The sequence below is a fragment of the Oculina patagonica genome, chromosome 11 (assembly GCF_052425735.1).
Source record: "Oculina patagonica isolate OP01 chromosome 11, crgOcupat, whole genome shotgun sequence".
In the NCBI taxonomy this organism is placed as follows: domain Eukaryota; kingdom Metazoa; phylum Cnidaria; class Anthozoa; order Scleractinia; family Oculinidae; genus Oculina; species Oculina patagonica.
In genome coordinates this window covers 18,578,862-18,603,192 of record NC_135768.1, presented here as the reverse complement: position 1 = coordinate 18,603,192, position 24,331 = coordinate 18,578,862, and the positions used below count along the sequence as shown (strand labels likewise).

Genomic DNA, 24,331 nt, shown 5'->3' with positions numbered 1-24,331 from the left:
AGACCAAAAATCTGCGAAATCTCCGTGACATAGTCCCTTTAATATCGCAACACACCTCTGTATATTCCCCAATATTCACACAAAATTTGGTTTTTACATGATTGCGTTCGACGAAAAGGAGCGCATCCAAATACACAATAGGTTGAAATCTATGTATGGGCAACCGTTTGAGGATCCTTGAGGATGATATCTTTCCAACCTCAATCCCAGGCTTATGCAATAACAAAATAGCGTTTGAAAAGGCTGAAACATTGACCGTAGTTGATGTAGTCTTAAATGACATGAAGAGGGTTGCACGATGGTTGTGCATTAACCGAAGTTGATGTGATGTCTAAAATGACATGAAGAGGGCTGCATTAATTGCACGATGGTTGTCCACGGAAAAACTGAGTTTTGATCAGCCTCCAAATGCCGTTAAATGAGCGTTTCACATAGATGTGCAAATGTGAGTCCGACGTGTTCTCTGTTTTCTCACGATGAAGGTAACGATTTATGGTATTTGCATGGCTTAAATACTTGCTTTTTTAAAAGAAATTATAACACTACTGGAAGAGCCGCGCGATCAAATTCACGTAATTTACAGCTAATGCGAAAAAGGTTGTCGGAAAAAAGCACAAAAGTGCACGCTGTCAAGACCAAAAGGTGGTCTGGGTATTCACTTGAATTTTGTCATATTGGCCTAGAGGAAATGCCCAATTTAGTATTTTTGCATGTGAAAATTTTATTCCCATTTCCTCTCAGAAGGCCTTTTTCTGTAGTTTTACTTTCACTGACGCATGTCGATGAGAACCTTTAGAAAATTCAATTCTAGCAATTCATAGTGGCTAAAAGTACCTTGTTTCCACTGTCTGAAGAAAAAGAATTAGACGTGCACACTCGCGTTTGTCATGTCGCCTATATAGTTGGGCTTGCCATCTTATTAGTATTCTGAACGTTCAGTAGCTCTCTACTTCTACCCATACTACCTTTCGGTATTGCTCATATCGCACTTACGTGCTTTTTTCGTGCTCTACAACCTTTCTGCGCCCAATACCACGATAGCTGTATACGCTAAAGCGTGAACATCCAACTGTTAGTTAGCAATTACTACTAGTTTATGTTTCATCGAAGTAATTCCTACGAGAGAACAAAGAATATCGATTGTAAGCACTTTTTTATTTTTTCCAATTTACAGCCAACACATTGATGTGCCTACGCGCGTCACCGACAAAGCTAGTAACTATAAAATACAACTACCTTAATTACTTAAATTAAAGCACTGAAATAATAATAATAAGATTTAAGATATAACCATTAACTACAATATTAAAAAATTGAGCAAATTTAAACACTCCTAAAATCCACATTATGTATTGTTTCTGACGTTTGGTAACTATGGGACCCAAGTACGAAAAAAAGAAAAAAAAAAAAAAAAAAAAAAAAAAAAAAAAAAAAAAAAAAAAAAAAAAAAAAAAAAAAAAAAAAAAAAAAAAAAAAAAAAAAAAAAAAAATTCTCTTTCAAAACTGTTTCAATATTTAGCAGCAGTAAATCTAAAAGGATGTCTTGTTATTTTTTAACCCTAAGGCGACTGGTCTATTTTCCTAAAACAATAAGTATTAAATGGATGTCCATGTATGATACACCATTTGAAAGGTATTGATCAGAATAGTTCATAAAACATGTCAACAAATAATAAAAAAGTAATGGCCTTGAAAGAAATGGCTTTAAAACGTAAAAAGAAAAAGGTTTAAAAATGTGTGTATCTCCGTATATTCCTTATAGTAGGTATACCCCTTAACTATAGCTTATTGTGCAGTTCTCAGTGTTGGGGTTAATTTCAGTAATGTTGCATCTCACATACGTATCAGGAAAAAAAGTTTCAAAAGTTATAGGGGTGGTCAATCAAGTCACAAACTGCAGGGGGGGGGGGGGGGGGCAATTTTATGTTTTCAAAATGCAGATCTTTCCAAGAGAATTTTGGTGGCAAAAATTCAAATTGATCGGACAAATATTGACCAAGTTATGACCTCGTGTGCCAAATGGCACTATCAGGGCTTAAGGTTTTATATCATTGTATCGATAATTTGGTTCTGAAAGTGGCAATATGCGCATGTGCAGAGTAGCCACTATGTAAAAGCTAAAGCTGTCATATATCAATAATATAATGTTGCTTCTATTTACTCAAGCAAACCTATGATAATCATCTGACAGTTCTAATCACACATAACAAACAAGTGAAACCTAGAACCTTAATTATGGTAAATTACCCTGAATCGATGTCCTTTTCTACAGAGTTTATACCGGTCGCACCCCTTACACTTTTGCGAGTTCTCTCGCGGTCCCGGGATCAACCGTTGCAGCATAAACCGATTTGGCTTGATTTGTTAAATCATACCAATCTAATTTGTATTTACACGTTCTGTTGAGAACAAGGGGATGGCGTTTTGAACCGATTTGGTTGAAAAGACTGGATAGAGCTATCAACCTTTTTACATACATGAACTTTACATGAACAACCGGAAACTGCTGGAAAAAACGAACGTTCTGTTCACTCCTTTTAGTCCGTTGTCCAGCTCGCTTTAGGAGGGAAAGTGTGATGTTTGGGTCAGACAAATGGCTTTCCAGTTAATTTCATAAACCAGGACAGAACACCATTGTAATTTAACGAAGCCTTCTTCCTCCCTTCCCACCCAAAATTAACGGGGCCTGAGTAAAGAGAGAACGGTCTACCTCGACCACTCCAACCGCTTCAGTCGAGTTTGATCCTGCAAGGAGCGAGTCAATCCGCCACACCAAAAGACAACTAGTTTTTTTTTTTTAGCCCAGAGGAATTAACTTAAGCATAATAACGACAACTAGAAATGAATGATCCGACGAGTTTACAAGTTATTGTAACATCACGTGGCATCTTGAGGGTGTTCTTCGATAGTTTCTGTCTCTGCCATCTGAAAGAAAAAGTTAAAAAGAAAAAAAAATGACTTTCAGAAAATAAAGACGTGCTTCAGATTCTGCAGAGGAAATATAAGCCACTAGAAGCCATTGTGACTATGGTGAGGTGAGTTTCTGTGCTGAATTTGCGGAGTACTTTTATGATTGAATATTTTTCTTGGGTGCTGGGTTTGGGTTTCTTTTGGTGTTCGTCCGTGTTCGTCCGTTCGTCGCCTACCATAGCTTACTTATCCGTTTTCAAGAATAAAGTTATTAATTCACTCCTATAAATGAATTTTTCATTGAATAATGTAGCGAATTAGAGCAGAGCTGCTGATCTATAAGAGATTGTTATAAGAGATTGTGTCGTTGGTTCGGAAATCTCTGTCTGCCTTTTTCGTGTGCGTGTGTTTGAATCAGTTATCTTTTGCAGTACTCGTGTCTGGTCTGTGCTCACATCATACTTTATTTCACTGCTCCTGGTTGTCTGGTTGCTCCGACAATTTTTCATGTTCCTTGTCCCCGGGTGTGGGATGGGCTGCGGAAATAACCAGAGACACTCGGTCTCCGTGCATGTCCCTCTTCCTCAACTGCCGAAATGCTTAGAAAGATTGTGTTTACTACGAAACGCATGGTAAATTTTACACTGAAGGAGTTTTAATCAGCATCTACTTACAGTGCAAGGCTTGTGAAGAAATTCCAGCGTGACGTCATCACCAATGAGCACAAACGGAGCCCATTGTTTGACTTCACTGAACTCGTCTGATTCTCTGAGGCATTTCATGGCTTTGTTTAAAGCTTCACTTGCCTTGATTCCCTCCACTAGATGCTGATAGAACCTTTTCATAAACACAAAAGTTCCCTTGTCTTCAATCGCCCACAGTGCCACCAGAACAGAACGAGCGCCAGCAGCCAGAAAGGCCCGTGCAATGCCAACTACACCCTCGGCCATGATCCTTCCTTGCCCACTATGACAAGAACTTAGTACAACCAGTTTTGCTCGAAGGTTGATATTTAATACATCATCCATCGTCAACAAGCAGTCTTCCTCCTTTAGCATCCGAGAGGAGCGCCTTGAATTTGGAGCCAAAGCTATCTCACCCCGTCTAGCATCACCATGAGCTGCAAAGTGCACTAAAGCAACAGACCCCAACTGTTCAAGCACTTCCATTTTTTTAGCATCTTTTCCAGTTAGGGGTTTAATATTGATTAATCGCCCGATCATTTCTACTTCTTCTCTGGCATATGGAAGCGCTGTGAGATTTATCATTCTATAGCTAGAAATGACCCTCCCAAGGGACCAGTGGATCACCCACGAGTAGTGCACCACACTTCACTGTGATAACCTTGTGGGGCATTTGCTATCACTTTCAAACTTGTCAGTGAGGGAGCGATTCGGATTTTGAACGATTCGCACAGGTACCTGCCAGCAGGATCTTCAATAGCAGCGAAAGGAACCAAGCATAAAGGACCCTCCGGGACAATGATCAACTCGTCACCTTGAAGGAGGTCCGCTATCGGACCAAAAATAAGATCACACAATGGTTGCGAAGAGGATTATTTTCCCCCAAAATTCATAGAAAATGTTCCTCTTCACTCTCTAGATCTTCAACAAGACGTGAATTTGGTTTTCTTATGTACTTGTGTTTGTAACAACTCACACGATCCAGTTACTTTGAATCCATTTCTACCCATCAAGCTCTTAAATGATCAGACGGTGAACTATATCTTCTACGGATTTTCTTCTAAATTCAATATCGTCGCCCTGGCTGAAGCAACCAAATATTAATGTAATTTTTGTCAAGCCCCCAAAAAATCGTATTTGAAGAAATGCATTTCAATGAAGCAGCCGTAGTTTCTCCCTGTTCACATGGTAGAATTTGGGTGGAGTTTTTTCCGAAATGCGATCCCAACAAATCCAACAAAGCTTGTGCACGTCCTTTCTCTGCTGCGAAAAGAGCTTCTACAACCATATTTTGGTTTAAATACAATCTACGTAAAGCAGTGTACACGCATTGGTATACATCAAACAAGTTAATCTTCCACTCATCTTTGAAGCAGTTAGTTTGCTTACACGGAAGACCAGCTCTTATTTCTTCAAACAGTCTTGCACTTGATTTATAATATTCCAAAGCTTCAATTTCAGACCCTTGAGATTCCACAGAGCAACCAAGCTCATAATACGCACATGCTTCATCAGCCATCATTCCCTCTTCTTTAGCGATACTTCGTTGCAGCTCATGGTACCTTATGGCTCGTTCGATATCACCGAGACTGCGATGGACACACCCTATATTACCATAGGCCTTTTCCTCACCAACCCTGTCACCTTGCTCCACAACTACCGCTAAATTTCGTTCATGGTACCCCAAGGCCTCTATGCACAAACCGAGCTTGTGAAACGTTTTGCCAAGATTGCCATAGGCATACCCTTCTCCAGACCTATCCCCCAACTCTATGGCAATTGTTAAGTGTAGTTCATGGTTTTCTCTGGCTTTTTTAAAACAACCAAGAGAGTAAAACAAATTGCCCAGGCTGCTAAGCGCTCTTCCTTCCTCCAATTTGTCGTCCAATTCTTTGGCAGTACTTAGTTGCAGCTTCATAGTACTTCTTAGCTTCCTCAACTTTACCGACACTGTTGTAAGCATTGCCAAGTTTTCCATACGCATGTCCTTCTCCATTCTTGTCTCCTTGTTCTTTGCAAAAACGTAAATATTGTTCATAACTATCGATTGCCTCTTGAAAATGGCTGAGTTCTAAAAATCCATTACCAAGCTTGAGATAATGAGCTCCCACTTTCTTCCCGTTTCCTACTTTCTTGGCAATGTCAAGGTTTAATGGAGAGAATGCTAACGAACTTTGAGAACCGCCTTCCTATTTAACAAAAGAAAACACAGTGTTACAGTTTTAGTGGAGCACCATAGGTAAGAAATTTTGGTTGACCCATCAAGCCGACAAATTTGGCAGTCACGTGAACGTACAAGCAAGCGACCTTACAGACTCTGGGGGAGGGGAAGGGGAGTCACTGGCAACACTGGGGAAGAGAGTATGTCATCATCTTCCGCCTTTTATACCATGCCATAGAAAATACAGCCAATCAGAATACAGGAAAGCCGTTGTATATTCGACGGTATTCAACCCAACCTTCCCATAGTGCGCTGCGACTGTATTCTCGACGAAATTAAGTAAGCGTATTTTCTATGGCATGGTATAAAATAGTTACACAACACTTTCTCGTGGTATACTATGGAATATCCCACTTGTCACTTGTATTTCCTTGGCATACACACTCGCCTAAAGGCTCGTGTGTATACCGAGAAAATACAAGTGACTCGTGGGATATTCCATAGTATACCACTCGAAAGCGTTGCATAACTAGTATTTATCTTCCAGGATCGATATTGGACACCCATGTCGTGGTTAATTGACAGCTGTCGAAACAAGGTATCTGCTGACCAGTATCACATGACCATATCGCGGGCTCAGGTTAAGAGCTCATCGAGGTCACGTGTTTTTTTGAAGTTGACCGCTGATCAGGTAGTGATTTTACCTTGGATCGCGGGCTCAAGACTTATATTTCTGTCTTGAGTAACGAGAGGAATTTGTTAACGGAATTTCTGCGATTGGATTTGACGATTCATCTCGACTATGGAATGTTTCTTGAGTAGTTGCGTACGCCAGGTGTATTCAATAACTTTAATGACAGTATATATTTTCAATGTGAGTATTTTCCCAAGTTATATATATTAAAAAGCCGCAAAAGATGCGTATGTGGAGCTCCGCTTTTAGGCTTGGCTAAATCTGTATATTATCAGTTATCACAGTAACAGTGATTTTCGTTATGCTGTTTGTTCTTTAATTTCTCTTTGATTACGTGAAATTATCAGTAGAAAACGGCCTTTAAGAAAGGGAATTTTAAATTTCTTTAAAACACCTAGGTTTTAGCCTTGTGTCATGGCGGGTCCGTAAAAGTGTTGGGGTAATCATGGGAAATTTTGAGAAAAAATCATACAATGTACCAGAATCGTGTTTTGTAGGCGAATCTCATAGTTATTTTCAACGATTGTAAAACCTTATAACTACGACATGTTTTATCCCTTATTTTAATAATCCCCCGTCGGGACTGTTGGTCCTCATGTCTCATCCATACCTATTACTAGACAACTACGAGTCCTTAGCATAGCACCTTGGCTAATTCCAATAATTACCTTGTCCCCCTTGGTTTGAACTGACTTCATTTTTTCTCCGTTTGTTTCCAACGGTTTGCGTTGTTTTGGGACAGACTCCTTCTTTAATTCCAACAGCGTCTGGTTTCTTGAGTCAATCTTTTCAAAGTCAAGTTACTGTTACATGTTAATGTGTAAAAGGGGCTCTTGCGATGTATTAGCCTGTGTAGCAGTCGATTCCTTTCCAAGTGTGCGGAGCGAACGAACGAACGTGCGAAAGATCGAAGAACTGAGCGGGCGAAAAAAAAAATGAGAAGAAGTGGGTGGGTTGCTAATCCAGGCGCGCTCGTTCGCTCGCTCCGAGCGCTTGGACAGGAATCAACTGCTACGCAGGCTAGTGATATGTAAAGTCATTTTTGAGCGGTACAAAACTACACTTAACTAATGTTGAAACACACAGAATGGCATAGCATAAACGAAAAAGGAAAAAGGATGTTTAAGATTGGGAAAGATTGAGAAGGATCAAAGTTGACCAAAATCAGCGAGGTATGCTGATAAGTTTTTAAACTAACCCACAGAGCGTGCTATTTTCGCAATTTTGACGTTACGACTGCAAGCAGTGTCCCTTTTTCTCAGAAGTCCGTGGGGACGAACGCGAAATCGAACGAGCGTGATATAAGAGTGGCAAAGTTGCGAGCGGCGAGTAGCGGGGAAGGGAAAAGAGAGACTTCCTTTTCGCTCCTCTTCCGGCGTCTACGCAACTCGAAGTTCGAAGCTTTGCCGCTCGTATTTCGGGCTTGCTCGCTTTCGCGTTCATTCCCCACTGAGTTAGAACAAAAGAGAGACTGCTTGCAGTCTACTTGGCTGGCTATTTTCTGATAATCACCATTTCAACTAGCTAATTTGTGGAACAACTACAAGTTGCTGCGTTCGAGCCTAGTGGTTCATCAGGCTGGAGCCGGTACCCATTTATACACCTGGGTGGAGAGTGGCACTATGAGAGTAAAGTGTCTTGCCCAAGAACACAACTCAGTGCCCCGGCCAGGGCTCGAGCCCGGACCGCTTGATCCGGAGTCCAGCGCACTAACCATTAGGCCACTGCGCCTCCTCAGTTACTATTTAGACTAGGTTAAATTTATGCACGTGGTCAAAGGATACTGTAAGTCCATCGTCGATCCACGCAATGGCTTCCTCAAACAGATTTAAATTGACACAGGCTTGCGCTCCTGCAGGTAGAAAAACAACAGTCCAAAATGATTATAATAATAATGTACTCGAATAGGCAATGTCATGATTTTTAGTATCATTTGGAATAACTAACACGTAAGCTTTTTAACAGTGCGTCCATGAGAGAACAGGGCAGAAACAGGCAACAGGTGATACAGCTCAAATCACCGATTTCGCCCAAACTTAGCATAAATGTTGGGTATGGTGAGCTATTCACTGTGGCAAAACATTAGCTCAAAATATTTTATTTCCTTGGAGTTATGGCTCCTTTTGCAAAATTGGCTATTTTTCACTAATTTATGCATATTTAATTAGCTGACTTTGAATGACCAGTTCCACAAGAAAAAAAGACTTCTGAAAATAAAATTCACTGCATTATATTCTGTGGTTATAAGGCTTTAAGTACAATAATTTACTTCAACCGTCCGATTTGATTTCTTCTCCTCAAACAGATTTTTGGAAGGTACACATTTCGTACTGCTGGAAATAGCCTTCAATTAGTGCCAAATATCTCCCATGAGCAACAACTTATATACATTATTCTTACATGGGTAATGAAATCCATCATTTAACTTCACAAAAATGGCACAAAATGTTTGGGGACCAATATATTTTATTCGTACTGAGGAACTAAACACACGTGAAATAACGATTTCTTGCCATTTCATCAAAATTCACCGAAACACAGAGGCCATTTATTTACTCAATTTGGCACAAATGTGGTACAAAATAGCTAATCAAACATACATCTATCGATAACAATCAAAATATTGGCGAAGAAAAGGCACCTAGGGCATTTTTCGGAAAATTTTCAGAGCCATATAAGCTTCTTAATTCGGCAATGTTGTGATAGCAAATGTAAATACAACAGCGAAAGATTTTCTTCACAAGCTCGCTCAATCCAACATCTAGGCACATCAAAGTTAAGAAACAAGAAAGTAATGCTACATACATGCCACTTATCGACACTTAGATGCTTTCTTCTGAAGATTTTGTTCTTCTTGCTGTACTTCGATCTCAGTTGACATGTGTACTGTTGCTTTGAGGCGCGCTGAACTCAGCCAATCCATCGTGGTTCATACTTCGTGAAAGGTATAAACAGGTTGTCAATAAAGTCATTCAAAGAGCTGTTCAAAGTTCACGGAGGGACAGTTCTCTCAGCCAGTTTACATGATATAAATTTAACTGGAAATAAACAGCCGCTATCCCCCGCCATCTTGGATTTATATTGATTGAGCCTGCCGTTTCAGTCAGCGGTACGACCCGTTCACGTGTAATCATGCGCGACCACACGCACTTCCCACCTTAAATTGAGTAAATGGCTTCTGTGTTTCGGTGAAGTTTGATGAAATAGCAAGAAATCGTTAAGTCACGTGTGTTTAGTTCCTCAGTGCGAATAAAATATATTGGTCCCCAAACATTTTGTGCCATTTTTGTGAAGTCAAATGATGGATTTCATTACCCATGTAAGAATAATGTATATAAGTTGTTGCTCATGGGAGATATTTGGCACTAATTGAAGGCTATTTCCAGCAGTACGAAATGTGTACCTTCCAAAAATCTGTTTGAGGAGAAGAAATCAAATCGGACGGTTGAAGTAAATTATTGTACTTAAAGCCTTATAACCACAGAATATAATGCAGTGAATTTTATTTTCAGAAGTCTTTTTTTCTTGTGGAACTGGTCATTCAAAGTCAGCTAATTAAATATGCATAAATTAGTGAAAAATAGCCAATTTTGCAAAAGGAACCATAACTCCAAGGGAATAAAATATTTTGAGTTATAACCCACCCATTAATTTTTGCGCGCGCTCATTGGACAAAACGCATCACGTGGTACAAAATCGGACGACGGGTATCAGCGAATATACCCCGTCCGATTTGATATCCGTCGCCCGATTTTGTAGGCAAGCACAAAACAAATGAATGAAGTCACTTTATTCGATTCTAACTTTTAATGAAATCACAGAGTTGAAAATCACGTAAGCCAATTAACTTGCATTTGTTTCAACCACAGTTAAGCCGGGTTAATTACGCAGGTTTTTTCCTATAAATTTACTGGCGATGAAGCGCGTTGTAGAAATTAATCTGAGGGTTATAAAATAAATGAACTCCTTTTGGCTTGCTGGTATATTGGAGGATAATGCCCTCGGCTGAAAGATTGTCCTCAAAATTTCACAGTTGCCCTCGAAGCTTCGCTTCTCGGCCAACTGTTCATCTTTCGACAATCTTTCAGCCTCGGGCATTATCCTCCAATATACCAGTCGCCTGAAGGGGTTTATTTACTAACTAATGTTTTGCCACAGTGAATAGCTCACCATACCCAACATTTATGCTAAGTTTGGGCGAAATCGGTGATTTGAGCTGTATCACCTGTTGCCTGGTCCTCTCTTGGATGCACACTTAATCGCCACTAAAGTTGCATACATTATGTGTTTACTATTGTTTCGCGTTATTGAACTTCATAACTGGTTCATAAAATTTACCAAAATTTAAGGTGGCTCTGAGTCCGTGTACGTGCACGCTTGTTGGCTAATTAAAACATGTGGTGAGAATATTAAACCAGAGAATTGAAATTCTTATTATGCAAGCTTGACAACTGGCTATCAACGAAATAAAAGTGCTAATGATCAAAACAAATAATTTAGCTAGTTCTGAGCCGTTTTTAACCCGTGCAAAACCCTTCTTCCAACGTAATTGAGTTGCCTCGCGATCTTACAGCACAACAACTGGGGACGTTATGTATGACCGTTGTTGGTGTTTACGCATCGTCGGGGACCAAGGGGCAGTTAGTCGGGGCGACGGGCAGCTCATCGGGACGAGGGGATTTTCAGGCGAAAGTCTGTAAACTTTCGCCTGAAAATCCCCTCGTCCCGATGAGCTGTCCGTCGCCCCATCTAACTGCCCCTGGGTCTCCGAGGATGGTTTAACGGTAAGAACCCCAAAAAAGTACTCTTGGATTAGTTTAGTTCTTTACCTGCTGTAAAGGCCTTCACGCGTGATGGTTTAAGTTCTTTGGATGCTTTTGCGTCCCTGAGTGCCTCATTGTAATTACCTATCGAAAATTAAAATTTGGAGATTGCAAAAACATCATTCTATGAAACAGTTAAGCAAAGACAGCTCAATATTTCAGTTGCAGTGCAGTTTTCTACAAAAACAAACCAACAAGAAAACACAAAATAATATAACCAAAAAAATAACACACCGCTTTTAAAAATAACCTTTGAAGGTCGAGTGTAAATCACAAAATGTTTGACCCTTCCAGTTTTGACCCTTAAAACTACTTCAAAAACTGTAGAAAAAATGGCAATTTCCGTATGCAGGTTAAGGCCATACAGTCAGTTCTTTTATTCATTTACTTACCCAGACAGTTATGTGCTGTTGCCCTGTTGCTGTATAGTTTGGCATTTAGCTCTTTATTGTTGCAGTTAACTTTAATCCCTTCCGTGTAGAAGTCAATAGCGCTGCCATATTCTTTTTTTCTGAATTCTTCGTCACCTTCACTATTTTTCAACTCTGCTATTGCTGAAAAGGAACAGATATGGATATTTTAAGGTAGTTATCTCCCGTTTATAGCTTAGTGTCCATGAAGTGTCAAGAAAGATCAATAAAACCTACCGATCTCAGGGTGTCTGAGCCAATTAAACGCAATCAATTATCTCCTCTCTTCTTTCTTGACCCTTCTTGAAACGGCTTGCAAATTTTATCTGAACTCGACAATTTTCTTTTGCATGCTTCAAATTGCCGCACGAAACACAGCAAAGCAGGAACTAGAACAACGTGTAACTGATTTCAATAGCTAGTATACATTTGCGTTAAAAAATTCACCCACCCACCCGCTCGAAAAAGCACCAATTATTCCGTCCAAGATTGCAATTTTGGGCAACTGAAAACGCATCTATTTCGTGTCAAGAAAAGATAAAAGGCGTTTTTTTTAGAAACCCACTTTGAAGAGAATTCTCGAAAAGTTTCGTTTTTAAATTGTTGCGTTTTCAAATAAATCCATTTTGAAGAGCGTTTACCCGGATAAGTGCGAAGGTTGGCAAAACCAGAGAAAAAAAGATGAGTTTTTGACTTGATCAGGATTAGTGAGAAGTTAAAAACTCATCTTTTTTTCTCCGGTTTTGCCAACTGTTCACACTTATCCGGGAAAACGCTCTTCAAAATGGATTTATTTAAAAACGCCAGCTTTGCGTTTTAGTGTGAACGGACAACATTTTGGAAACGAAACTTTTTGAAAACTCTCTTCAAAGTGGGTATTTGAAAACGCATTTTATCTGTTTTTGACCAAAATAGATGCGTTTTCAAACTTTACTGGACTGGTGTGGACGGAAAATTTTTTATACGGTGTTTTCAAATTTCTCGATGTCCGTTTTCCAGATTATGCGGATTAATGTGGACGGGGCCTTTATAGTTAAACGATTTTGACACGACGATTTAAGCAAAGCATGTCTAGTTTCACGAAATTATGCTAGGCGGTCGCTTTTTTTTTGGTTTCATGTTGAACGTGATGGCAAAATGTTAATATTTGGTTATAAAACACCTTGAAGCCCCAGCCAAACGGACGCAACATTTCAACGCAACATATTGCAACATTGTTGGGTCATGTCAAGTGAGATGTTGTGAAGGTGCTGGCCAAACGCACGCCACATTTGAACGCAACATAGCGCAACATTGTTGTGCACAACATGTTGCAAGCGTTCGGTCACGCTGTTGCCACCCTGTTGGGAGAAAAAATTTGACTACAGTATTTTCAAACTTGATCCAACATCATCCAACATGTTGCAACATGTTATGTTGCGTGCGTTTGGCCGGGCCTTAAGACGCTTGCCTTACAAACAAAATAAGGGCGATCATTGTCAATGACACTGCATACATTTTGCCTCATTAGTAGCATGCGACTTTGCGTAGAGAAGGCATCGAGCTATATACACTGAATTGACCCCAGATGTTTATTAAAGGAGCTTGTCAAACTTAATAATTGACGAAAGTTTCAGCTCTTTGCGTGTTATGAAATTGCTTCAGAAGGAGATATTAGTTTTTAAAAACTGCAAAATTTCTGGGTGGCAAAAGCGCTAATGTGCCCATAAATTCTTTGCAAAAGTTTCAGTTTTCAAACAAACGTCACAGAAAAAGTACTTAATTTGAATACTACGGGCTCAATCTTTTAACAAAAGTTAATCGTGTCACGTTCTTTCAATAATGATCAAAATTGACAGTTTTGTCGCTCGATCAGAAACTGAAGCGTTTATGCTAATATGAGGGAAATATTGTAAACATAGATTCCCGTACAAAGTCTGATAGCCAGCCATGCAATTGCTGGTTTTCACTGTCACGCAATCAACTACAGAAGCTATGAATTTCAAATATTATAGACGATAAATAGATAAACAATTCTCCAAGTTTCGAGTCTGTGCGGTGTACCGTTCGCGAGTATTTTCCGAACCTATCCACGCAAATTTATAAAGCTTAGTATGGAGACGCCATATTTGTGTAGGGACACAAAGTAGGGACACAAATGTGGCCACCGTGATGTCAGAGAAACCATCTGGAACTCAGTTGAGTCAATTCTGTTTGCAACAGCGACTGTACTAGGCTTACGAGCTAATACACTTTCACATAAACACCACTTATTAAATCTGAAATATTCAATCTACTGAAAATGGAAAGGAAAGGCCCTTTTTTCAAAAAAACAGCTTTGGTACGGCACTCAACTTGATATCACTTTCGGCGGGGGACTCAAATATTCAAAATGCTCTGTTTTAAAAACGAATAACACTACTGATCGATCTGGGAATTTGCAAAAAGATATATTTTTAGTTTATCTTACGCCTAATGACAACGAAAATTTAGCAGGCCTAGTGAATTTTGATTTCAGAATTTTATGACGTAACATGAAAACCACATTTTGGGTTTCTGCTGTTGCTACCAATAAACTTACATCATATGATCAATTTTGCATTCTAGTTCAGTTTTTGTCACATAACTCTACATTTTAGGAGACTTCTTACTATGAGGGGTCGTGTAGTCCATATAGGCTTAATTCTCACCTCTTAAATTGGCATCACCAAATTCTAGCGGAGCAGATCGATGACACAACTTCTTCATCATCGATTACAGCATGGACTGGATCTTTCGGCGCAATCAGTACATGTCGCAGCGTTGTCAGCTAACGTTCCTTATATCCTTTTAAGCTTTCGAATGGTTTGGTGACTTTTAGTTGACTTTGTCAGTTCCACGATGTTCTTTTGTTCTATCTAGAGAGCAACAAACATCAAAACTGTGATGTTACACAAGTTTTCTATTAATGACCCATTAATATAAGTTTCATATACTCATACTGTATCGGTTGTTTAAGTGATATAAGATCTCTACTTGGGGGCTGAGACTGAATGTTCTCTTGAAAATTTTCAAATAGTATACTATTGAATAAACTTGAACACACTGAACTTGATATCAATACCCTCGTTATGGTTTAAAAGAAAACAATATGTTCACTTCAAAGAAACAAACTCGAGGTTCTGTAGAGAGGTGTCCGCTTATAAGGAGTTTAGTTACAGTAAATTTTTAAAATGACTGAAAACGGCAGGAACCGGACCAACACAACAACGGCTTATCGACGACTTTTCGTTAGATATAAACATTATACACTTAATGATTGTTCCCGAGGGGAACAGTTAATTTTGTTTCCCGAGAATCTCAGTGTTTCCCTCGGCGAGGCGAAGCCGAGGGAAACATTGAGATTCGAGGGAAACAAAATTAACTGGTTTCTCGACGAGGGATCGGTCATTAAGGCGGGCCGGGGGTTCACGTGAAAGCCGGTTTACCACCGTTTGTGTGTGGGTTTAATGCGAATATCTCGTTAGCGTTTCAGCAATCCAAAAACTCTCTGCTCATTTCACAAATCTATGTTTTGCGGTGTTTTGTTGTGAATTTTGGGGATTTTTGGGAGGAGATAGTTTTTCTCAAAGAAGAAGTAAAATTTGGGGAAATAAGAAATATTGAAGTTTAAGTGTGATTTTAAAATTAGAATTTGAAGTTAATAATTTGTAGATGGACACCAAAACAGTCTTCTGTCAACCTGGAGTGCTCTTGTGTTGGGGTCAACAATTTTCCTTCTCCTTTCCTTTCTTTATACTTCTTAAAATTTCACTCAAATTCACATGTACCCCCGCCCTAAGTGTTTTGCTTTATAGCACGACGAGTCTTAGAAAAATAGCGGTCGTCGGTGATCATTCGCGGGTAACATTGCACTCAGACCCTCTGACGTCACAGATTTTGCGTTGTTGCCCGCTCAAGCAAAGGAGTTGCTAGCGCAGAGACTTTTGGCGGGAAGCAGTTTTTAATTGTTTATAGATGTCATGTGACCTCGAATAAGCCAATAAGAGCACGCGCTGTTGGGGAAAAATTTCTAGCTAACATTTCCGACCAAGAAAACGGCCTCAAAATGGCTGGTATATACACTTATACATACCAAGAAAACGGCTTTTTCGTTATAATGGTCTATAATAATAATCAAAATACGCCAATAGACTGTTGACGTGCTTTTTTGCATGCTTAGTAGAAATTTGCATATTCAATAATATATTCAGTTGCACTTGGAGTGAAATTTGACAGTTTCAGACAGCGTAACGCAACACCTAAAAGGCACCTATTGCTGGTTTTCACTGTCACGCAATCAAAAAATAAATTCGAAACCATTCAACTACAGAAGCTATGAATTTCAAATATTATAGATGATAAATAGATAAACAATTCCTCCAAGTTTCGGGTCTGTGCGGTGTACCGTTCGCGAGTTATTTTCCGAACCTTTCCACGCAAATTTATAAAGCTTAGTATGGAGCCGCCATAACTGTGTCCTGCCGAGGGACACAGTAATGGCCGCCGTGATGTCAGAGAAACCATCTGGAACTCAATTCTGTTTACAACAGCGGCCATCCTTGGCTTAAGAGCTAGTACACTTTCACATAAACAGCACTTATTATATCTGAAATGTTCAATCTGCACAAAATGGAAAGGAAAGGCCTTTTTTCAAACAAAACAGCTTTGTCACGGCACTCAGCTTGATGTCACATACGACGGAGAACTCAAATATTCAAAATGCTCTGTTTTAAAAACGAATGACACTATCGATCTGGAAATTTGCAAAAATATATATTTTTAGTTTATCTTTCGCCTAATGACAACGAAAATTTAGCAGGCCTAGTCAATTTTGATTTCAGAATTTTATGACGTAACATGAAAACCAAGAATAGGCAATATTTAGCCAGATAAGCAACAAACAAAAAAGCGAATGCGTTAAAAAAACGAAATTCTTTCTATAGACAGCGCTGGATATTTTCAAGGAAAGCGTAATAAATTTATTTAACGATCAACTCTCCAGAGAGATTAGATTTAGAAAGGAGACTTTTATACTGTGTGTTTGTTCAAGCTATGCCTCCAACTATGTATCTTTAATAATAGTTCGGGCGAGCTAACTTTTAGTTCAGGCGAATATCGACTTCTAGTCAAGGCAAATCGACTTATTCTAACTTTTAGTCCGGGCGAAACGTTTCCGAGTGAACGAGCCACATAATTAGGGCGAAACGACTGGTTTATACCCTCTTGAATACAGAATACAAGAAATAAAGATTATGGCGACCAGCGAAAGCTCGTCGAACTGATTATACTCCATATACTAAACACTAACGCAGTAAGCCGTCATAAGAACATTTCAGAAGGAAAAACAATTTTCTAACCTTGAGAATGTGAAATACATTTGATACGACAACCACAACAAAACAATCCACTCACTCTCCTGACTCACTGTATTCATAATATCCTTCATTTCACTTGCCTGATTCTCAGACGTCCGACAGAGGTCGCTTCCCCTTTCTCAGACGGAGAGAAGGGAAGCGAAGGGGAAACGATCGACCTCGGACGTCTGAGAATCAGACTAGCATTTCACTAGAGACACTAGACAGACTACAGATTTCTTTCGGGCGAGATCCATTTGTTTGCAAGTATACACGCGATCTGCTTACCTTTTCAAAAACGAACATGCATGAGCGCAGTAACAGCAAAGTCAACGCTTGGATACCGTCACTGTTGTTGTTCTTGTTGAGATCCCGGGACTGTGATTTTGTTAGAAGCACTGTCCTGTTGTGGCTTTGAAAGAACAACCGAAACAGCAAACTACCCGCAGGCGTTCTGAATTTCAATCCACTTTTGCTGGTTCACTTTCGATTTCCAGCTGTCCAGCTCGACGACCTCTATAGATTGTCTCAATCCAAGGACCGTACGTAATTAGTTTTTAAACGTCTAGAACTAAACTCAGACGAAGGCAAGTTTAAAGGAAATCTGATGTAATTTTTAAATCGATCTTAGCAGGCACTCAGGCGGTTATTTCTCACCTCGATATATGAACAATGACCAACAACAGACTATGGATTGTCTTACGTTTTAAACGGGGAATCCCCTGGCTATAAATTTAGGAATGATTTAATATATAGTCGCAATAATGAAATAAAAGCCGCTCGAAAAGTGGTAAAATCTTAATTTCTTCTAACATTAACTTTTATAAAGGCGAACAATATAATATTTTGAAATATAAAGGATTTCTGAAGCATTTACTGTGAAGTCTACAGCCGTACGTGATGAATTTCATTTGTTGTTTCTCAGGAAAAAAAATAAAAACACGTGGCGTCACAAGTCGAACAAAGGATGGGAAAAACCCCTTCTTTGTAAACATTTTCGCTTTCGCATTTTCGCATTTTCTACAAAGAGCAGCTTTATTTTATGACCAGAATTTGCAGCAAGGTTTAACAACAACGCCGGACTTGGTATAAAACGAACCTTAGAATCTTAGAAGATTAGAATGACATGGAGGGCGGAGCTGGGGGGGCTGCCCCCCCCCAGAATTTCCGAAAAAATAAAGAGTTAATAAGAGAAGAGTCTTTTAAGCCCCCCCCCCCCACTTCAAGTCACTAGTCAGCCCCCCCCCCCTCCCCCCAGTCCCTGAATGAAGATTGGATTCTACAACAAACATGACAAAAATTTTCTGGAATTTTCGGGAAAACCCCGGATTAACATGTTTCAGTTTTTAAATGTTGAACATGGAACGGCTCACGAACGTTTCCTACATGAGTATGACGGTTTGTTATAAAGCTGGCTCCGCCATCCTCCGCTTTTTAGAGATCATTTCAACTGATATGAGCTGAAAACGAGATCATTTTTTTTTTCTTTTTAACGTTACAGCGCTTTCTTTAGAAGATTACCTCCTTCCCCATCCTTCGCCGGGGGTGGGGTGGGGGCTCCAAAACAGAGACTTGTCTCACACCAGTAATCCGTTTGAACAGATATTTATTATAACCCCCGGAGGTTTGGGAGGGACTCCCATGTAAAAGTGGCGGGGATGCTCGTCGTCTCGCTTAGTGGTGTAAATTACCGATTCGGGGGGGGGGGGGCTCACTCTTAGGGTCTCTGAGGGTGTTCAGGACCTGAGAACGCCATTATTTGTAGCCGTTGAGGCCTTGTTTAGCGTTGAACGTGAAGAAATAAATAAACGCCATAAATACACTGTGTTGGTGGCCTTTAACGGCCAAGCATGAAAAATGGTATGTTTAAGGGATGAGAAAAAAAAGCTTGAGCCAGGCCCAGATTGGTCTCCAAATTCCCCGACAAACATCCCCGCCCACTCCGGTAAGCCGGTTCCTTTCCGTGCCGAGCAGTTGGAAAAATTCTATTTCTGTGTCCGCCTTGCGACGGACGCTCTCAAAGAGACGAATTGATTTAAAGCTGACCGCATTTCTTCCTTATCAAGTCCTATTTTAGCCCATCTACAGAGGCAATTTGTGGCGGGTGATTTTAACGCGATATCGCCACCATGATAAGACATGTGTGTACATGTCCTGATCAGGTAATGGGCTACTGTCCAGATAGAAAATCAGTGTGTAAAAGATACCGGGGGGGGGGGGGAATCTATAATGGCCTATACGAGGAGGCCCCGCCCGTAAGGGGAACCTTTTTCGTGCTTCAGGTATATAATCAAAGGCTCCTTCGAGCAACCTCATGGTAATTCACGTCGTTGGCATTTTTTGGACCCAATTCCATGGGTTGGAAGGTGTTTTTAGCAGGAGGAATACAGTAAGTCATATTCTTATGCTGTTCTTATCCAGTAAGATGCAAATAGTTGGTGCTGTTGTCTCTAGTTGAGCCGAAACTTGATAGCCTTTTGCTACTAAACGGAAAAATAATATTTTTTCAGTCGGAAGAATCTGAGTTTTAGTTAGCAGGGCCAAGTTCACTCCTTGACTGGTCCGTCATAGAAAATTTGATGTGTTTCAAGGAAGCTGAGACAGTCAAGTGTCAATTACCGGTAATTCATTTTTCATTCCATTGAAAACAAACATTTCTTCAAGTTTTGTGTGAATAAAATGCAATTTTATTTTAATCAGTTTATATTTTTTTACAACTCAAGAGCATTATTTTTTACATTTTCCAGGCAATCAGCTTATAAACTGGATGTGGCAAAGGAACGCATCTTAAAATGGTACATTTATTACAATAAACTGTTAATAGTAATTTATAAAGATGGTAGATTGTTAATTATAAGCTCGGTGATAAATAGTGAAGAAATTATTCTACATGACACGAGCGTGGGACAAAGAAATAACAGCCCTCTAAGAGGTCATGTGGTTACCGATATTTTAACAGACTTGTGTTTACAGTCGAACTGAGGAAATAGTGAATAGCTAAGATGGTTCTGGAATGTTCATAGTGTGGTAATGATGAAAGTACTGTCCCCCCACTCCGGCCTTCATCAATTATTTTACAAGAAATCAGATCGACAAAAATATGTTAAAGATTTTCTGACAGATTTTTGGTGAACGTAGTTGTCGTAGGCTTTCTTGCAAAACAAATAACAGATATTGATGCTGGCGGGTCTAAATGTGTTTTTGGTTTACCTCTGGTCCTAATAAGGGGGAAATCATATTAAAGGCAACGGGTTGACCCTTTTCTGCAAAATATAACGATCTCCTTATACTCAGAGATAAATTCAGATATTGATTCCAAGCAATATAAATATAAATAACATTTCACTGCATTTCAGACCATGTGCGTTCGTACTGTACGTAGTACACAACTCTTACCTCGATTTTGATCGATTCATGGGTTGTATTTCGCAGTTGACGATCAAGATCTTACTTCCTTCTTGTCGTGTAGGCCACATTCAAATTTGCAGGGGGATTGGGTAATAACCTTGTCACGCATTCTACCAAAATTTGAAGCGATCGGACGAAGAATAAATTTCGAGGTGAACTATTTACACAGTGGAGGCTACTATCCAATCAGGAGAACGCTCGCAACCACAAAGTAAATAAGTTTGACCGAAGGCAATTAATTTCGTAAAAGCATGCTCTTCAAATATCGGAAAGATAATCATCAGCAAGACCAAAAAATATTGAGATTCCTTACAAATACAAATATCCGACGACTGCAATGGTTTTAGGTTTGATTAAAGCGATGTATTGAAAAAAAATTAGAGTAAGCTCTTTTAGCGTTTAATTGTAAAGTAAACATTCTAGCTATATTCTGAAACGGAAGAAAACTTCCACCAATCAGAGTGTTTGCAACGCAAACAAAAGCGTGATGACATGGCATATCCGCCGTGTTTGCTCGCACGGAAGGGCTAGTGTGCCCCGAAAACGAGCAAGTTGATTGAAGAGAAGGGCATATATGCAGGAGAGTTACAAAGTTTTTTCAATTCATGTAACAGATTAATGTATAAATGTGTATAGGAAAATTCACGGCATCTTCGACGTCACAAGCCGCCCGAATACACGCAAAATTGCGTGGGTTCTCGCGTGGACGTATCCGGAGTTGCGTGATCAGTGTCACGTGAATCGCGAAAACATTCGAGTCGGCACGAAAAGTTCAGAACGAAAAGAAGACAGTCAAGTTATGTTAAAACATCAAATTTCGTATGGACAGTTTCGTATAGCAAGCTGTGCAAATGCCATGTCGAACAACATTTATCCCCTTGATGTAAAGCTCAAGATTACGCTTTTCTCACCCTACCGCAATCTGGAAACGAAACACTATTTGTTTTTGAAATAGCTGCTGGTTGGTAATTATTTTAGCCATCGCTCCTGAAGAAACGATATTTAAAGGGCAGTACGGTAAAGAGTTTTATGCATGGCCAGAAGTTAATAGTTAAATACTCGTGCCGTTTCAGGTACGCTTTCGTTCTTCCTTCGTGCTTCGGAAAGTCTCACTTCGAAGCAATATCCACGTGCGAAGGATCATATTCCAACTACGTTCGGTCATATGCACGTGCGAATCATCATATTCCAACTACGTTCGCCCATATGCACGTGGGAATCATCATATTCTAACTACGTCCATACACACATGTCAAGCATCATGTTCCAACTACGTTCAGCCAGCGGTTCATCAAAGCAGTCGATTGTCGATCGTGGACAGTTCGAACGCGCCATAATGATTGTGAAACTGGCTTTTTTATCGGAATCCTCATATTTAACTAAATCCTAACAATTCATCACCGTATCCTTCTAAAGAATAGTATTGTAATCGTAAAAAGCTACCAGGAGAACTTGAGAAATCCTCGTGCCGTTTCGGTACGCTCTCGTTCTTACTTCGTGCTTCGGAAAATCTTACTTACACTTACACTTACACTTACACTTACTTACCCAGATGGTAGCATTATGTGGTTACCTTGGTAACCACTAAAAATCTGAGTCCCCGACAGGAATCGAACCCATGGCCTCCCAGATACCGGTTGGGCGCTCTAACCAACTGAGCTATGTGAGACTCGCTGTGAGCTAGGCCATTTACTAGGTTGATAAGTGACACGCGTCCTGCATACTGCTAGGATCAGCAATGTACATTGCAGTATGCAGGACGCGTGTCACTTATCAACCTACGACGTAACTAAAGTTTAACTATAGTTAGCCTCAAATTAGGTGACGTCATACCTAACTATAGTTAGTGCTTACGGTCGTCTTAGCGGTCACAGCAATGCAGTTAACTATAGTTAGTTCTGATTAGCTTTTGAATACACGCTAATGCTTAAATTAGTTCATGACAGCCCTTGTTTTGATCTGTGTCTAGTTGTTCCTCTATTTTTTTCTATTTTTGCACGGCATCTTGGCGTTGAAGAAAATAAAATGAAGTAAGAATGCTAGACGCCGAAGAATTCAAGCTTTATTTTTGCTAACATTGGTGATATGTAATTTCTTGGCTTGTTGTTTTTCTTTCCCCCCCCCCCCCCCCCACCTTGACGATTTGTTTTGCATATTAATGTTCATCTTGCACGTGCGAAAAGAATTGTCGCATTCTGATTGGTTTTTCGTTTGTAAACTTAAGGTCGCGCAGGACCCTTGCTCATTAATATATTCATTAGCCAAATTTCTTGTTGGAGTGCTATCTTGTAAAGCTTTAATTCACTACATTTTGAATATTGATTCCTCTAAAATTTAATAAGGATACTCAGGGATGATGGAATTACATCATGATTGTCCTTTTACTGAGAGATGACCGTTGTCTGTGATGTTACAAGTTTTCAGCTAGCACAGCGCACCAAATTAAATGATTATATAGCCTAGTGATAAATCGTAACTTCTTTTGTGCTCCCACTAGAACGAAATTTTCGATTTCAAAAAATGCCACAAGTTAATGGCTTCTAAGAGAGTAAAAATGTGAAATCTAAACTTTGAAACATGCTATCTTCATTTTGAGAAGGAAATTTAAAAATTCGCTCTAGCCAGAGCACAATAGAGTCCACCAAGTTTATGTTCCTGGCGAATCAACTCTTGAAATTCTTTATCGGCGGAGAAAACTTGGACACAAAATTGAAGGTTTTGAGGCTTCCGAAGACGTTCCGAGTCAATGTTTACAACAACGTGTGATATATTCAAAGCTGTGAATCTAATTATGATAATTCCCTATATGTTCCAGCGCACGTGGCACAAAGCTGAGAACAATTACTAGTAATTACTTGGACAAAAGAGTTTAAAAACAAACATCCTCATGAATATTTCGTTTGTTGTCGGCTTCAGTCGTCCGGCAGTTCGTGCATACTCTTTAAATAAATACATACTAATGATTGCAAGGGTCCTGCGCGACCTTAAAGGGGCATCGGCAACCAGTGTCCTTTGCGCGCCTCTGTTGTTGTTATTATCCGGGATATCGTTTGCTCGTTTCTGTGTCAAACACGCGCGTGAAATAGAAGTTGAGAAGATGGATGAAAGTTTGTTAGATATTCAGGAGGATAAAGTGTTGCCGATTTCAATTATTTGCCAGTTAGTAATCACTATGGCTCCCCAGTAGCTCGTGTAAGTGGCAGTTATGTGTCGGGAAGCCCACAAGCTAATCATCCAAGCAGAGTGGTGAGTCGCAATAAAATTCTTACTTCGGTACCGGTAAAATTGTTTTGATCTACTTTCTCGTTCACGATTCAAACAGAAATATAATTAGAAAGATCTATTTTAAGTTGGCTTGTTTCAGACATGCCAAAGCAAGAACACTCGCAGCCGAAAAAGCGGAAAACACCGCGGTTGTGTTTGCAGAGATGCGAGCTTCGAGCTTGAGTGCTCGGCGAACTGCGTATGTGGCAGCAATGTCAAACCGTGCAGGAACAACAAAGCTGCCCCGACCTCGGCCATAGATGAAACAAACAGAGGCGAAGCTTTCAAATTTGCAGGCACTAAACAATGTGTTATTAGTTAACAACTTCGTTGTGATTTTTGTCGTTCGCGAAAAATAGAATTCAAAATTGCAGGAAATTGGCGTGCGGTTCATTTGTCGTTCAAATGCGTGTTTCTTGAAGAAAAAAAAATTTCCGGCCCTAAAATCAAAGGCAGTATCCAACTATGAATGAGAACAGTTCAGCGAAAATTAAAGCTAGCCTTTGAACTAAAGATTTCACATTTTAGACTCCCAACAATGTTCCCGGACGGAAAATATACTTTAGGCCATCCCAATAAAATGTTTCGTTTCCCATCGCCTCGTCTCTTGTGATGGTGGGTCGG

General features: G+C 39.8%; 1 protein-coding gene and 1 pseudogene across 2 annotated transcripts in view; one reads left to right on the top strand and one right to left on the bottom strand.

Annotated features, from left to right (window-relative positions):
• Positions 1-24,331, top strand: part of LOC144629502 (ubiquitin-conjugating enzyme E2 G2-like) — a 94,691-nt gene that overhangs the window by 19,210 nt on the left and 51,150 nt on the right. The window lies entirely within an intron of this gene.
• LOC144629506 (tetratricopeptide repeat protein 28-like) lies at positions 1,497-14,448 on the bottom strand (annotated as a pseudogene). The gene is made up of 8 exons (XR_013566384.1): positions 14,351-14,448; positions 11,664-11,825; positions 11,278-11,355; positions 8,233-8,300; positions 7,117-7,233; positions 4,197-5,782; positions 3,585-4,162; positions 1,497-2,925 (listed from the first exon to the last, which is right to left on the bottom strand). The product of XR_013566384.1 is annotated as a tetratricopeptide repeat protein 28-like (transcript).